The sequence below is a fragment of the Onychostruthus taczanowskii genome, unplaced genomic scaffold (assembly GCF_017590055.1).
Source record: "Onychostruthus taczanowskii isolate IOZ18803 unplaced genomic scaffold, ASM1759005v1 scaffold34, whole genome shotgun sequence".
Classification (NCBI taxonomy): Eukaryota; Metazoa; Chordata; class Aves; order Passeriformes; family Passeridae; genus Onychostruthus; species Onychostruthus taczanowskii.
In genome coordinates, this window is record NW_024500794.1 from 5099503 (window position 1) to 5113912 (window position 14410).

Consider the following 14410-nt stretch of genomic DNA (forward strand, 5'->3'; position numbering starts at 1 on the left):
ATTGCTGTACAAAAGCAGTTATGTTGTAAACTTTCTTTTCATGGTTGTCCCTGTGTTTTTCTGTTGTAATTTCCTTTTCTGTCTTAAACTTGGGTTATAATCTGTCTCGCCATAAAGAGCCTTCTGAATTCGTCTTCTGATGTTAGTTTGACTATCAAATTATTGAACGTAATAAACTGAGATATGTGTGTAAGTCTGTGTGCTGTTTTTGCTGTCTTCTGTCATACAGGCAGACTAAAGAAACTTGAAAGTTGACATCCCTTTACTGGAAACTTTCAGTTTTTATTCAAGAACAAGATACAGGAGTATTATTCTTTAGGAAAGTATTTATGGTCTCTTTGGTTGGCCTTCTTTAGCACTGTTCTTGATACCATCTCATCACTGCAGTGAGAAAATTGCAGGTTTCCTCCTTCCCTGCAGGTAATTTGGCAAATTCCTTTCAATATGGTTCCACTGTTTCTAAAATTCAAAAAAATGAGATCTGTAGGACTTATTATGTCAGTTTAGAACATGTTGTTAGCTGGCAATAGCAACTGTGCTGCACAGCACACACAAGTCAGGGGCTGGATGTTTATGAAACACATGAGAATAGGTGTTGCATTTTCTTATGTACCGCTTCATTTTACATAAACTGTATAGTGCCAAAAACACCCACTCAAAAATAAGGTGTAATAGAAAAATGGCATTCAAATGTTAAGGATATGACTTACAGCTCTTGCAGCCAAGTACAATACAGTTGAGAGACCTATTCTGTTTATAAATCGTACTGTTGTCTCAGTCATTCCAGGTGATGCAGTGGAGAGGACAGACCCCAAAAAGAGGGTAATGTGAGATGCTAATGCAGGTACAGTAAAATGAACACAGTAGCCTGAAATTCTAATGGAAATATGTCTGAGAAGAGTCTCTCTTTAATTTCTAACTTGTGACTGCCATGTTTTAATTCATTCTATAAATTACTCCTATGTTTTTAACATCCCTGGATTCTAACAGTCTGCAAAACAAAATGTGCCCTGTCTCAGAATGGCATCCTTGCTTTGTTGCTATGGATGATATCTGCATTCATATGCCATGACACATCATTCATTGCTTCCTCATGAGTAGAACTGTAGCAAGATGATGTGCTTCACTGGGAGCCTTGCTGTACAAGAACAGTGTGGATTGGTCAGGAAATACCAGACAATCTCCTCTTCCATAGGCTCCTTGCTGAGACTTTGGGGGTATCAAATACATCTTGAACTAGTCAGGGTGACAGCAGAGAAGTCGGAAGTAGCTGCATTGTAAACTGAAGACAAGAGTTTACAGTGACTTTAACTTGGGTCACGTCCAAACACAATTTTAGAGGGAGGACAGGAAAGAAAGAAGTCTGTCTCTAGGGTTGTGAGCATGGGCAGAACCTCTCCTTTCACCCTCTAGTCTCTCATCTGTTGGGTTTTGTTGTTAATGGTGGGGTTTTTGTTGTTTGTTTTGGGAGGGGAGCGAGGGAGCGCTTGTTTCCAACACTGCATCTTCCACATGTCTAGACACTGATTTGTAAAGACACTTAAAAGGATAGTGTTCCGTGACTCTGTAGTTCCACCATTGCAGCACGTAGTGAGTGATACCTGTTGTCATATTTGCAGTCCTTAAGTTTACTCAGAGCCCAGAAAAAGTCCACTTTAGCACATGGATACGATGCTAGCCATCTCTGACTTTTACCTTCTGGCTTGGCTTATTCTATTGCATGTCAAATGGAGGAAGAGGAAAAGGAAGAGAGGCCATAGAAAGAGGAATGTAGAATCATCTAATAAGGTGACATCAGTACATGATATAAAACTAAAAAATTAATTAAAATATGAAATTTCCTTCCAAACTACACAGTCCTCTCATCCTGGGCTTCCCAAGTAGCCACCCTGTTCTATCTCTGAGTTTCCTTGTCAGTGTTTTAGAGGACGTGCAGCACTAGATAGCATTGTTAATCCTCTCTTCTTTGTGTATAGCTCACAGCTTGGCTGTTCTGCCTAGTCACTGGTGGGTCATATCTTCAAACAGTCCATCAGACATGCCTCACTTCAGTAACAGTGCTTTAAAGGATAAAATGGTCTATTTCTCAGCACTGAAATTTCACTTCTGCTACAGAATGTGATCATTCTGTTACAGTGATACTGTCTGGGCTAAATTTACTCCTGTTTGCTGTGTTATCATTCTCCTGCTCCCTTTTGCTCCACTACTGATCTGCATTGAAACTTCATAGCAAAACGTTCTCTTAAGAAATCAGACACTAAGAAAACAGGTTTCCATGGGGTAATTTTCTTCTTCAGTAGTTGAGGGTCACCTTGCCCAGTCTGTTTGTGGCTTCAGCTTGCTTTTTTTTTTTTTTCTCCAGTCTTAACTAAATTGAAAATTATTTGGAGATGGTGAAGATAATGGTCCTAATTAATACAAGTGGGCCCAGGTGGGGATAGAACTTGGGACCAGTCAGGTGGTATGGGTAAAAAAACCTCCTCCATTTGACAACTAGGTATTGAAATGGAGAAGTTGTGGATCCCTAAGATTGTGATATTTCTGTGGTAGGGTTTTGGGGTTTTTTAGTTTGTTTTTAATTTCTGCTTGGATTGTTGTGTAATGTGTTGAATGTATGGATTTTTGGATATGAGAGGCCACATCTCAGAGAGGGAGGGTACCGTAAAGAAAAAGCTTCCTTTCAAATAAAGAGCACAGAGTGGTTATTCCAGCCTTGTAGCTTTTGTTGATTCTGAAATAGTTAGTATTGCATTTTATGCTATGTCAGAATGTGCTAGGTTCATCCAGCAGCTGGAGATGTATGGATTAGCCACCAAGTGAAGAAGTACAAGGGAGAGTGCAGGATTTTGTTGTGTTTGTGCTATGTTGTAATTCTGAAATGAAAACTATGACAATGCTAACAAGGTGCATGAAGGGGTGTCTTTTTTTAACAGGATTTTTTCATAGAAATGGTTAAAAAAACGTCAGAAATCTTTGAAGGTGTAGTTTTTGTGTAAGGAGATGGCAGAATATTATGCTCATCTAACAAGCATCTATCATTTTATAGCTATTTACTCTGCTCCTTGATCATCCCTCTCCATTTCTGAGCTACCTTTATGTCGGTAGCTGTCACTGAAGACTTCTACTTCCTCCCTTGCATCTGACAAAGATTCTAAACAGGGCAGATTCTGGTTGTTGACTTTGAGAGTAGATTTTAGCCCAATTTGCATAGATAAGATTTGGCGTGCTATCCTGTCCCGAGTGTCTGTTCAGTGAAAAACATGCAGCTATCTGTGCCTCTATCATTTTGTTTGCCAGCAACCTGGCAAGAAGAACTCTTTTCAAGTTCTGACCTGGCTGATGGCTATTTGATGGCATAGAAAAAGAGGAAATAAATAGCGCCTGAAGTAGTCCAAAACACATTAATTAGGTAAGGATTCAGACTAACATCCTGCATTTCCCTGTCACCTTCAAGAATGCCATTGAACTATACTTCTATCTACCACACCTTTTTTTGTACCTGTGACCTTAAAGGTTTTGCCCTTGAGGAAAATGACTTCCCCAACCCTGGCAATAACAGGGTAAAAGGTATGGGAATAGGTCAGCCAGTGCCTGTTTTGGTCTCGTAGCCACAAGACAATCCATCTTCCCCTTCATAAAAATCTGGCTGCAGTATTATTGTGTGTAACCCATGCTGATTCTAAAAGCAGTATGAATTGTATACATCTTGCACATCAGTTTCAGTGTCTTAAAAAATGAAGAGTTTTTTTCCTTTTTCCCCTTCCTTTGAAGTTTTAAAGCAGAACTTGCCGGTGACCCACTTTTGCTAACAGTTCTCTTAACTAACCCCTGTACTCACTTATACATTTTTTTTCTCTTCCACCCACTGTCTGTCTAGCCTGGTTTAAAATTTTTATATATGTACTTTTAAAAAATTGATTAGTTGGAGAGCTGCCCGTTCTTCTGTGCTGTATAATAAGGATTTAAAAACTGCACACTGAATTCTGTATAGTGTAATTAAAACTGACCCAGATTTGGACCTGAGAACACCAGGACTTAGCCAAACTTGCCATGAGCTGAGTTCTGATGGCAGATGGAAGCTAATGAGGACACACTACACTCCAGAATTTCCCAGCTGCTTGGCCCCTTTTTGTACAAACAAGGTTTGGAGTGAAGTCCCAATCCCAAGAGCATGTTTAAGCAAATGTACTGCACCCAGTGTTTTGGGAAACAAGGCCGTACTGTTGGACTGCTTCAGGAAAATTTTGAAGCATTATTTCTAATGGGCTTTTACTGTGTATCCCAGTGTCATGAATATGCTTTCTTCCATCTTGTCCTAGTCTGAGTGTGATCATATGGTTCAGACTCTATATGAATACCCTCCTCCCATTTCAGTTGGGAAGGTTTCCACTTTAAATTAATGGAGTCTTAAGATCCCAAAGTACCGGGTCTCCCTTCGACCTGTGGTTCCCTTAAGTGGATTCAATGTCCTGGGACTATTCAGGCAGATGTAATTGAATCAGTTTGAAGCAGCTGTAGCTGGCATGTGGTCTCTCAGATTGCTAGCACCTGCTTGGTTGGGTTTTTTTGTTGTTTGTAACTCACTAGAGTGAAAGTAGTGCCAAAACCAGCATTGGTCTTGGAGCTAATAAAGCACTCCAGCGCCTATATCCCTTTCCCCTTCTAGCCCAGCCGCCTCATTACTGGTGCCTGCAGTAATGTTGTTGGTAGTGAGCAGAAACAGGTTTATGCTTCCCCTCCAACTGCCTCCCTCCCCTTCAAGCCAAGCACTGCCAACACCGACTCTCTTCTTCATAAGCAGTAAGACTTAATCGTGCTCAGGTGTGCAGAGCGTCTGTGCCCTCCTTAGAAAATTGGGCAGCCCATGGTTTGCTGCGTCAGATGCAGGCAGCACCAAATTTATCTGCTGCTCTAACAGTCTCACTGCTGGCACAGCCAAGTTACTGTTCTTCATGTGTAACAAATGACCAAGGAGTCCTGGGATGTTCTTTTCAATGCTTCTGCTCCCTTCCTCTGGTGTTGTGTACATAGATTTTGGTTACTGTTTCCTACTCCAGTCAAACTTTTAATGTGCTAAGATTTCAGAAGAGTCTGTGAGTCACTTGGTTACATCTCTGTATCCTGTGAGTTATTGTAATCAAAGTTCAAATTAAACACAGTAGTGCACTTGGCCAGATACATTAACAACACACAGTGGTGTGGTTTTCAATGTAATATTATAAGATGGCATATTGCAACGTTAATTTTTTTAATATATCCCTCCATTGACTTCCCCTTAGTTTGTGCATATAGTTTATGTGCCTCCCTTTTATTTTGTCCCTCCATGCCCCAGAGATAAAGGATGTGTCTGGATTTTTAATTCTAGCTGTTTTCATATTTGCTATTAGCCCCACGTCTCTTTTGCTCTCTCTCTCCCCACACTTTTTTTTTTGGGTATTACCACTAATTTCTAGGGTTGAGAGGGTTTTGTCCTCAGCTGATGTATGGGACTTGATTGCTCCTGCAATAGCTTTAAAAATTACTATTTTGGGCAATTAAAAGTCAGTTCCACAAAGTGTTCCAGGTTCTGAAGCTTTCTTTCTTTCATTCTCTTCTTTTAATCTATGTCTTGCATTTATATCACATTGTGAAAGGTTTTGGTTTGTCTGTAGATATTTGGGATGTAGGCAAAGTCTCTCTTCCCGTGGAATATTCCATCTCTGCTCCTGCACATGTGTTAATCCACAGCTCTCTGTGGTTTGTTGAGCTCAGGCATTTGAAAGGTATTACTGAAGGCAACTTCTCTGGGGCTCAAAATACAATTTCAATTCAGTGGAAGTTAAATGCCAGTTTAATCATATAGAATTAATTTGGTTTGGGATTTTTGCAGTATACAGGAGATGTTTCCCATTATTTATTTGTTTTTACAGTACAAAATACTCCTGGTTTTACCTTTTAATTTGCATTGTGTGCTTAGATACCCTGATAAACTACCTTGTACAACGTGTAATTGTGAAAGTGGTGCAACTATACATTTTAATAGTTGTCTGATGGAACTACAAAGGAAAAAAGAAAAATGGAATTCCAATCAAGACAGAATTGTTTTTACTAATCCAGTGAGATAATGTCACTGCTTGATTTCTCTCTTGTCCTGTTGTGATTTGTAGTGTTTTGTTTGTTTGTGGACTTATTTTGTTTTCTTCCAGTCTACACTCTGTCTTTCGCTTTTGGTTAATCTCAAAATGTCTACCAGTAAAAGCATCCATTTGTAATGATAGCTTTTGCTACTCTTTGTAGTCAGGAAGTGTTGCAGCTGCAGATACCATCTACTGAATGAAATGTCAGCCACCAGGTCTAAGAGGGGAAGCTACTAAGGCTTAAGTTAAGAAACAGACAAGGACTGTGGCTCTCAGTTTTTAGAGATACTATTTTAAAACGTTTTCACTATAAGTGCCACTTTTTGTGCATTACATAATGGAGAGTAAATATGGAATATTTTATCTTTTTCAGTTGTTTTGAGTACCTAACATCCTTTGGTGAGATCAGTAGGATTATGGAAGGAAGTTGTTCTTGACACTACAATGAACATAGCACCCATGAATACCTAAATAAATAGCAATAGCAAATTAGAAAATGTTGTTTGTACACAAAAATACTCGGGGGTGTGGAGGGGAAACAAGCAAAGAGTAAGTATGCAGGTGTCTATCTTAGGATTTCTTAGTGCCATTTGTAGTCAGCCAGAACAAGAAAGCATCTGCCACTCTTATGGTTGTCTTGAAAATAAATATAGTTTAAGGTCAGCAGCAAGTGCTAGCTGATATATTTTATTTCTAGAATGCTTTTTTTGCCATGTACTAAAGTTTACTTTAGAAATGTAGGCACTAAATAATTGTGAATTCCGTACTAAGTACAAGAGGTAGTAGGGAACCAGCAGGATTTATGTTCTGAAGAAGTCTATCTGATATAAGTGAAGAAAAAAATATATAGATTTTCTTTTCAGTCGCTAACATCCTGACAATGAGTTGCAAATGAAGTGGTGTTTATTGTGCTGAACCATGCTTTTTGTACATTTAATTTAAAGGTATCCATTCAGAGACTGTACATCTCTTACCTGGATACAGGTAACTGATCAGTTTTGTGTGAAGCATGCTACCTTTTTGTGCCTATGGAGTACAGCGCTTTTCAAACTAAGATATATTAGTGACTAGCAAAGGATGGTGACAGACAAAGAAAGTTAATAAATTGATAATGAAGCAGGATTATAGAGGATTGAGCATGGATATTAGAACCATTTCAAACATACTTTTTAATCACTACCAGTCTAGGTAGTGGTCTGTCTAGTGGCACTACCCTGAAATGTATTCTTGAGTATTTGGTAAAAGACCACTTGACTTGTCACTTACTGGCAGGCATGTCCACATCCTTGACGGGGGTCAAGAGGTTAAATGAGTGACAGGCAAGATTCTTCTGTTTGCCATGCAGTCGGCCTCTCTAGAAAAGCCTTTACTTATTTAAGTTGACAAAAATACTTGGAAACTTGCTGTACAGTGTCTGATCTACAAACAAATCTTTTATTGTCCAGGCTTTGCCTTCCATCATTGCGTCATAAACATACAAGCTTAAGAAATCGGCAACCAATTTAACACTGAAGTGGATATAAAAAGATACTGCATTATGCTTCTAACTAACAAATAAAACTGTGTAAGCGAATCAAGCTACTGCAAAGTACAGAGGAGGAGATGCTAACAAAAATGAAATGGGCTCTAAATCAGAGAGCATTTTCAAGAAGAAATCCCAACCCAATTCTTCCTGTTACATTGACCAGGCAGTTTCTTAAAAGAAATATGAGCTGTCTCATACATACTTAGAACGTATAACTCTCATCCACTTCCCAAAGCATCAGTTTTTGCTTTTTCCAAAATTCCGTGCTTGACAACTGGACAGAAGGCTATGCTGAATTAAATTTTATTGTTCTAGTGTTCTCCATCCATTTGCAATGCACATAATCAGGAATTCAGCTATGTCCCAAGAAACCCATTTAACCTAATGAGAGCAAATGGCAATGGGTGTTCCTTACCCCAGACAGCAGTGCCAACGTTTCTGCTTAATTGGGACATATTTGGCTGGTTCCAGTGCTTCAAGTGGTTTTTAAACAGGTGTTTAATGGGTGTGGGATTCTGAACTCTGCCCTTTTGATACAGCAATTGCCAAATAAAGATTAACAGAAATAAAAAGACCTAATGCAGAATAATAATTTTTGTCTTTGTGTATTTATTCAGCATAATTTTTACTTTAAGTCGCAGGCGGGTGGGGAGGTGTTTCTTCTCATAATTGAGAAAGTCCATTAAATAGAACAACAGGATGTCTAGCAGGGTGTCCTAATTAAAATTACCCTGTAATTTGAACAAAACATTCATTTGTATGTAGCTAAGGTTGACCTAAACCCCATCTAAATCAGGAAAAATTATAATACAATTTTTTTTTCTGTTGAAATGAAACTTAGCTTTCTGCCAGCAAACAGCATGGTTCTGTTATTATACAGTATTCAAGAGTAAGGATTTTCTCCTCAGTGTTCAAAAAATAATGTTTTGAGTAAATTTAACAAGAGGGTTTTCTCCTACCTCTACCCTTTGATAGTATTCATTCATGGTTATTTTTCTGTGGTGTTTGAAAGCAGAGACAATTTTGTTCCGTGCATACTGTAAGCTCATCTGAAGCCTTTGGTCGTGGCCAGTGAACTAATAAGCAACTGAGATAGCAGCTGCTTAGCAGGAGTGATTGGCTCGGGCTTGACTTTGCTGTCTGCGACTCCACAGTTTCTGACTGGCTTGGAGTGCGAGCCGGGTAATTTTGTTATCTCGGGGAGTGTGGGCCTGCATACATAATCCAGGCTGTCTGCACAACTGGGGAGATTGCACGCTCCGTGTGAAAATGACCTGCTCGTGCTCTGGCCGTCGTGCTTTGAAATGCTGCTGAGGCAAATTGTATTTAATGTGATTTATCAAATCTAAGCGAATGTTTGAAAGAAGTAACTTCAGAAATATTGGTTGTATTTAAAAAGAAACTCACAACACCCTTAACTTCACAGAGCTGCACAAGCTGCAGCTTGTGGATGTTGCTTCCAGGACACAAGGTGGTGGAAGTTTATTTATTTATTTATGCCCACTTTCTGGGCAGGTTGCAACAGGGAGGATTTTAAAAAATGCTCAGAACTGGTCTGAATATGCTGCTGATGGATTCAGCTTAGACTTCTTTGCCATAATTTAAATGGAAAGAGAGTCACACCCTTGTTCCTTTGGATAATCCCACCCATGTGTACAAAAAGTGGAACTTAATTAGTGCCAATTCTTAATTTGGTGCAATAGGACTTCCACTGAATTATTCTTCTGCTTAAACCAGCTTTTACATTTTCATCTTGCAGCTTCAGTAGAGTACATAACAACAAAAGAAAGAGAAAGGAAAAATCTGATGAATTATTTGCTTAACCAACTTTAAGCTCCAAGAAGAATTGTTAAAAAGAAGATAAAATTTGAGGCTGGTGTTGTGGTAATACACTTCTCAGTTGATCAAGAGCACTTGAATTGAACGTATTCAAATGTTGGCATAATTAAAAATTTTAGATTCCTGTCATTGTTTTAAAGACAGTCAAAACTGATGTGGGCACCTGTTGTAATGTGGAAAGAGTAAAATTAATTCAATCAAACAGGTATTGGCCAAGGTTATTTTATATGTGTGTCTGCACATATATGTCATCACGTGGATGTTTAAGTATGCATGCTTTCCAATGGACAATTATTTTGCAGAGAGACATATTCAGTGACACCACAGGAAGAATATATACACAAATGGGTTGTACTGGTAACTGTACCTTAAGGGCAGTTGAAGGAAAACAGGAATCTTCTGCTGGGGAAACCAGCCCAGCCTCTTGTCTAGGGGTTGCATAACTTGAACATGTATAGGTTTGTGTAACAACCCATACAGCTGCCCATGGTTGATAAAATAGCTATAACCATCTTGAGAGTGTGGAGAAGGCTGGAATGAAAAATAGTAGTTGTGTGGATGCCGTTGCTTCAGAGTCACATATGCTGGAAAGCATTGTTTTGTTATTGTTGAACAAAAGTCACCAGTTCCTATGCCTGGTCTGGTGTCCTGCCCTTGAGGCCTGGTTGTAACTTGGCAATACAAATTCTAACTGCAGTACTGAAAGGGTGGGTGTTGGTTGTTGAGCTGATGTAAACAGGTGAAGATCAGGTGTCTGCACTGGTTCTTTTCCTCAGTTACTTTAATTTCCAAAGATACTGAATCCTCTGTGGGTGCTGACTGGCTTGTGAAGCTCTTCCTTAGTGACTCCTTCTCCTGAAGGTATTGTGGGTGGTGGTGTCAGGTGAGCTACCACCAAAGGATCTCTCTTGTAGGATGTAAAATATTCCAATTCCCTGGAGCAGGGAAGCAAAAGGAAGGGGAACTTCAGTGTCTTCTGTATTCAGCTGAAATCCAGATACCCATCCTGCACAGCTGTTTGGACAGAGTGGCTGTAGAACTACTGGGGGTTACAAAGTTAGTTTCCAGTCAGACACAATTGATGTTTCTTCCTTGGAAAGCAGCAAAAGAGATGTGTGGTATGGTTACTGTAGAAATGTAAAGGAAAATTCCTGCTCTGTATCTCCAGGTGTATTTTCTGAAGTCCTTGAAAGATTTTTCAGGAGCTTCACCATCTTCTGGTAACAGTGGTTCTTAATTACATGCTTTGTCATTTGCCTTTGGCAAGAATGCTCACTTCTTTCCATTTCAGCGTGGGACCTTGCCTTATTGCCTCAGGGAAGTGTTACTCTGTAATGCATGTCACTTGAGGCTAATTCAGCCTGCCACTTGGAAAATGCCCTTGGTGCAGATTGTAGCAGTGCACCATTATCTCAAGCTATTTTCATCAGAGGCAGTCTGCATCTGTTCTGTATGGTCTGTGTGGATAGTGTGAGGTGGGGTCTTTTTTACGTATAAAGCTGTGGTTGGTTTGGCTTCCAGCTGTGTGATAAGAGTATTTCTCCCGTGTTGTACCAAAGCAGCCCTAGACATCACAAGGTGTAGGTCTACAGCAGCTTAAACTAATCAGTGTTGATGCTGCTGTGTTGCTGTTACTCCACTTGAACAGTTCTGCTGCCTCCCTAACCCCCAAGTTTTCTGCCTGGATCTTGAGCTGCAATGAGGGTTTGATGTGGCTAAAAACACATGGAAAAGAAGCCTTCATTCAGCTGAAAGCTCCCTGAACCAGGCACTTACCCAGTCCTGGCTCTAGGGTGGACTTGGGGGACATGTGACAAGGAGAGGAAGGAGGTGAGGGCAGGTTGGGATTGTGACAGCTCCAGTTAAAATCAGCTTACATCATAACACAGCCATGCTTGTAAGGTTCTGGAAATGATAACCGAGTGCTTTCGGCAAGATATAGCTGTGAGCATAGGATATGATAATCAGGAGAACTGTGGCTTTGGAATTTCCTTCCTCCACTGTTTTCTAATGCATCATTTTGGTATACATCAGAAACGCTGAAGATCACACACTTCAACCTTTCCACCCTTGAAAAGGGAAAATGATATGAAGGCTTGATTAATTTCTTTTATGAGGTTTGGTTGCTGTATGTCACTAGAAGCAGATCAGGCAGAGGGGGGGAAAAAATTTTTTTTGTAAGCATTAGGGAATTTTCCCCTTTGAAAAACAGCTAAAATGTCATTAACATTTCAGCCAGCTTTAAATTAAAATTTGCATCTGAAAATAATCCACAATGTGTTTTGAGTGCCAGTGAGTCATACTAGGGCAGTATCAGCACCAGTTTCTTGTGTGTACAGCTTGTGCTGTGGCTCCTGTATGGTCAGTAACAGTGCTACTGTGCCCCTCATGCTGGAGTGAGAATTCCCATGGAATTAACACTTGGCCTTGTGCTGATCATAGAAAGCCAGTGTTCCCCAGACCACATGGAGCAGATGAATGCTGCGTCCTGAATTCTACACCTGCTTTGTGTGCAGGCTCACTTGGCCTGGTGGTTTTTACGAAGAATAGTCCTATTCCATTCCATTGCAATAGGTCTGTTTACACCAGAAGAGGTTTCTCTTGTAACTGTATAAATCTCTAATGTTCTCTTGTAAGTTCTCTAGGACAGGCCCTTAGAACATGCCAGCAGAGTGACTAGGTCATCTTTCACCCATCCCTACACCACTGAACGGTGATACTTTAATTTTTCCGCCCCACTGAGCACAAGTCATTGAGTTTGATGCTGGGAGGAGGAGAGTTCAGAAGTGAAGCTAGCAGCTCTGCTGTGCAGGCGGGACAAATGGGAAAACTGCTCTGTATCCCTATGTTTTGCACATATGAGAGCATGTAGGCATCTGCAGCATGCAGCCTGAAATGTTGTGGTTTTTTTCTGCAAGGTTTTTATGTGAAGTCTACATGGATTAGATCTGTAGCTGTCCTGAGCAATTGGTACCCCAACTCCAGAGCCTTTGGAGAAAAACACTTGCTGATTCTATAATGATTTTGGTAGCGCATGTGCTGGAGTTCCTGACAACTGTTTCTAAAGGGTTTTCCTTCGTGCAAGGCCTTAAAGGATAATTTTCTCCTCTTTTTTTCCCCACCGCTCTCTCCTCAGGGAACTAGAGGTCTTGACGCATCCTTTACATCCTGCATTTACTCTGACCACAGTCCCTCCCTGTTCTCACAAGCGGAGCTCAGCCCTGCTTCCCTTCCTGTTGATTCCCAGTCAGCTACATGGTAAGTTTTCATTATCTCTAGACTTGTTGCCATGAGGTAAAGCTCTGGCAGACTCTCTCTAAAATCCATTAGCACTGGGCATTGAGAGCAGAGCACTTCATGCCCATCAGAGATCGTTCAGTTGTATTCCAGGCTGACTGCAAGGAAAGGAAGATAGTATTGAATTAGCATTGGAGCTGAACTTCAGCATAGATTGTTATAGGAATAAAATATGAAGTAAAATATGTGACAGAATTAAATCCATCAGTTCTAATAAAAGAAACAGAAGAAAGCAAAGAAATATTGGACCCTTAAATCCCATTAACCAGGCCAGAGAGAGAATGCATTAAAAGGAAGCTGCACTGTATCTTTTTTCATTGTTTGATGAAATAATCTTTTTCACCCTTTAAGTAGTGTGTTTAAAACTCCTAGTATTTCTGAAACAAAGGGAATATACAGCCACCGAGCTAGCTGGTTTTTATACCTTCCTTTCTGAGTATTGTCCTTCAGTGCAATACAGAGCCATTTCTTTGTTCTCACAAGCTAGCAGTTAAATTGTATGTAAATGTATGCAAATTAGATGCTGTCTAATAAAGAGAGTCATTAGATGGAAGAAATATTTAGTTTAGGGGGAAAAAAGAGAAGAAAGCAGGTGTATTTTGCAATAGAAAATGTAAGATTGCAAAAGCCCCTCAAACTTTGGGTGAAGGCTTTTTATAAAGCCATTAAAATATTTTCTAAAAGGCTTGGTCCTCCTCTTGGTCCTATTTTCTGTGTGCTTTTTTATCTGTGTGCACTTCTGTGTTCTTAAAACTCACTGGCTGTGCTATATGTACAAACATTTAAGTACTGTACTCAGAAGTGTTTTATTTCTTTAAATCATGTAGCTATGAATTTACACACATGTGCCTTGTACTAGGGTGTGTTTACTGCTTACTGGGTAGATGGAGGTGGAATTCATGTGGTGAATTTCATTTTCATAGATTGATTTATTCATCGTATGCCCTGACTGGGTACCTTTTCTCACTAAATCATCTTCCTCCATTTTGTCAACCCTCTCCTCAACAATTTTAAGGCTTTATTTTTTCTCCCATTTTATTTATTCACCAGTGCTCAGTGCCAGATGCATTTCCATTCTTTCATTGATGTTTTCTGCCAAGTTATCCCTTTTGAGGTATGGACCTGATTTAAGCCTGAAGCAGCAGTGACCTTACTAAACATGAAGTTGCAGCTTTACTGTCAGGTGTCATAACACTAAAATGCTCAGAATGTGAAGCTTTGTGTCATCCACAACTGGAGATTCCACACCTGTGGGTGGAATGCTTGTTTCCATCTAGGTTCTGAAAGATTTAAAATACATGAACCTTATTTTCTTGCCACTTCTAAGGAGATGAAATTTGAGACTTGTCTCTCTCTACCTTTTGAATTTCTACTCCTGATCTTTCAGCACTTCTGTTTGAGTGGACCAGTATACAAAGGTGATATGGCTCAATTGTCTCCAAGTCTTTGTTGTATTTTGTTTCTGATGGTCAGTTAGCATGGTTTCAGGCAGAGACAATAGTTGTATGTCAGCTTGCCTGTTTTTTCTGTTGCAGTTTTGCAAGTCTGGAAGTCTAAAGACATATATGTATAAGTGTATAAAATATATGTATATAAAAATAATGTTGTTTAAATATTTACATACAAAGCCAAC

The 14410-nt window shown here is 39.8% G+C and overlaps 1 protein-coding gene across 4 annotated transcripts in view; it reads left to right on the forward strand.

The window, feature by feature from the left end:
• ZBTB20 (zinc finger and BTB domain containing 20) overlaps positions 1–14410 on the forward strand; it is a 476227-nt gene that overhangs the window by 108921 nt on the left and 352896 nt on the right. For 3 of the 4 annotated variants that reach the window (XM_041410847.1, XM_041410848.1, XM_041410849.1), the window contains one exon: positions 12617–12738. The exons of the other annotated variant lie outside the window; for it this stretch is intronic. The gene's annotated coding sequence lies outside the window, so the exon portion shown is untranslated. The remainder of the gene's footprint in view (positions 1–12616; positions 12739–14410) is intronic. 4 annotated transcript variants of the gene reach the window in all.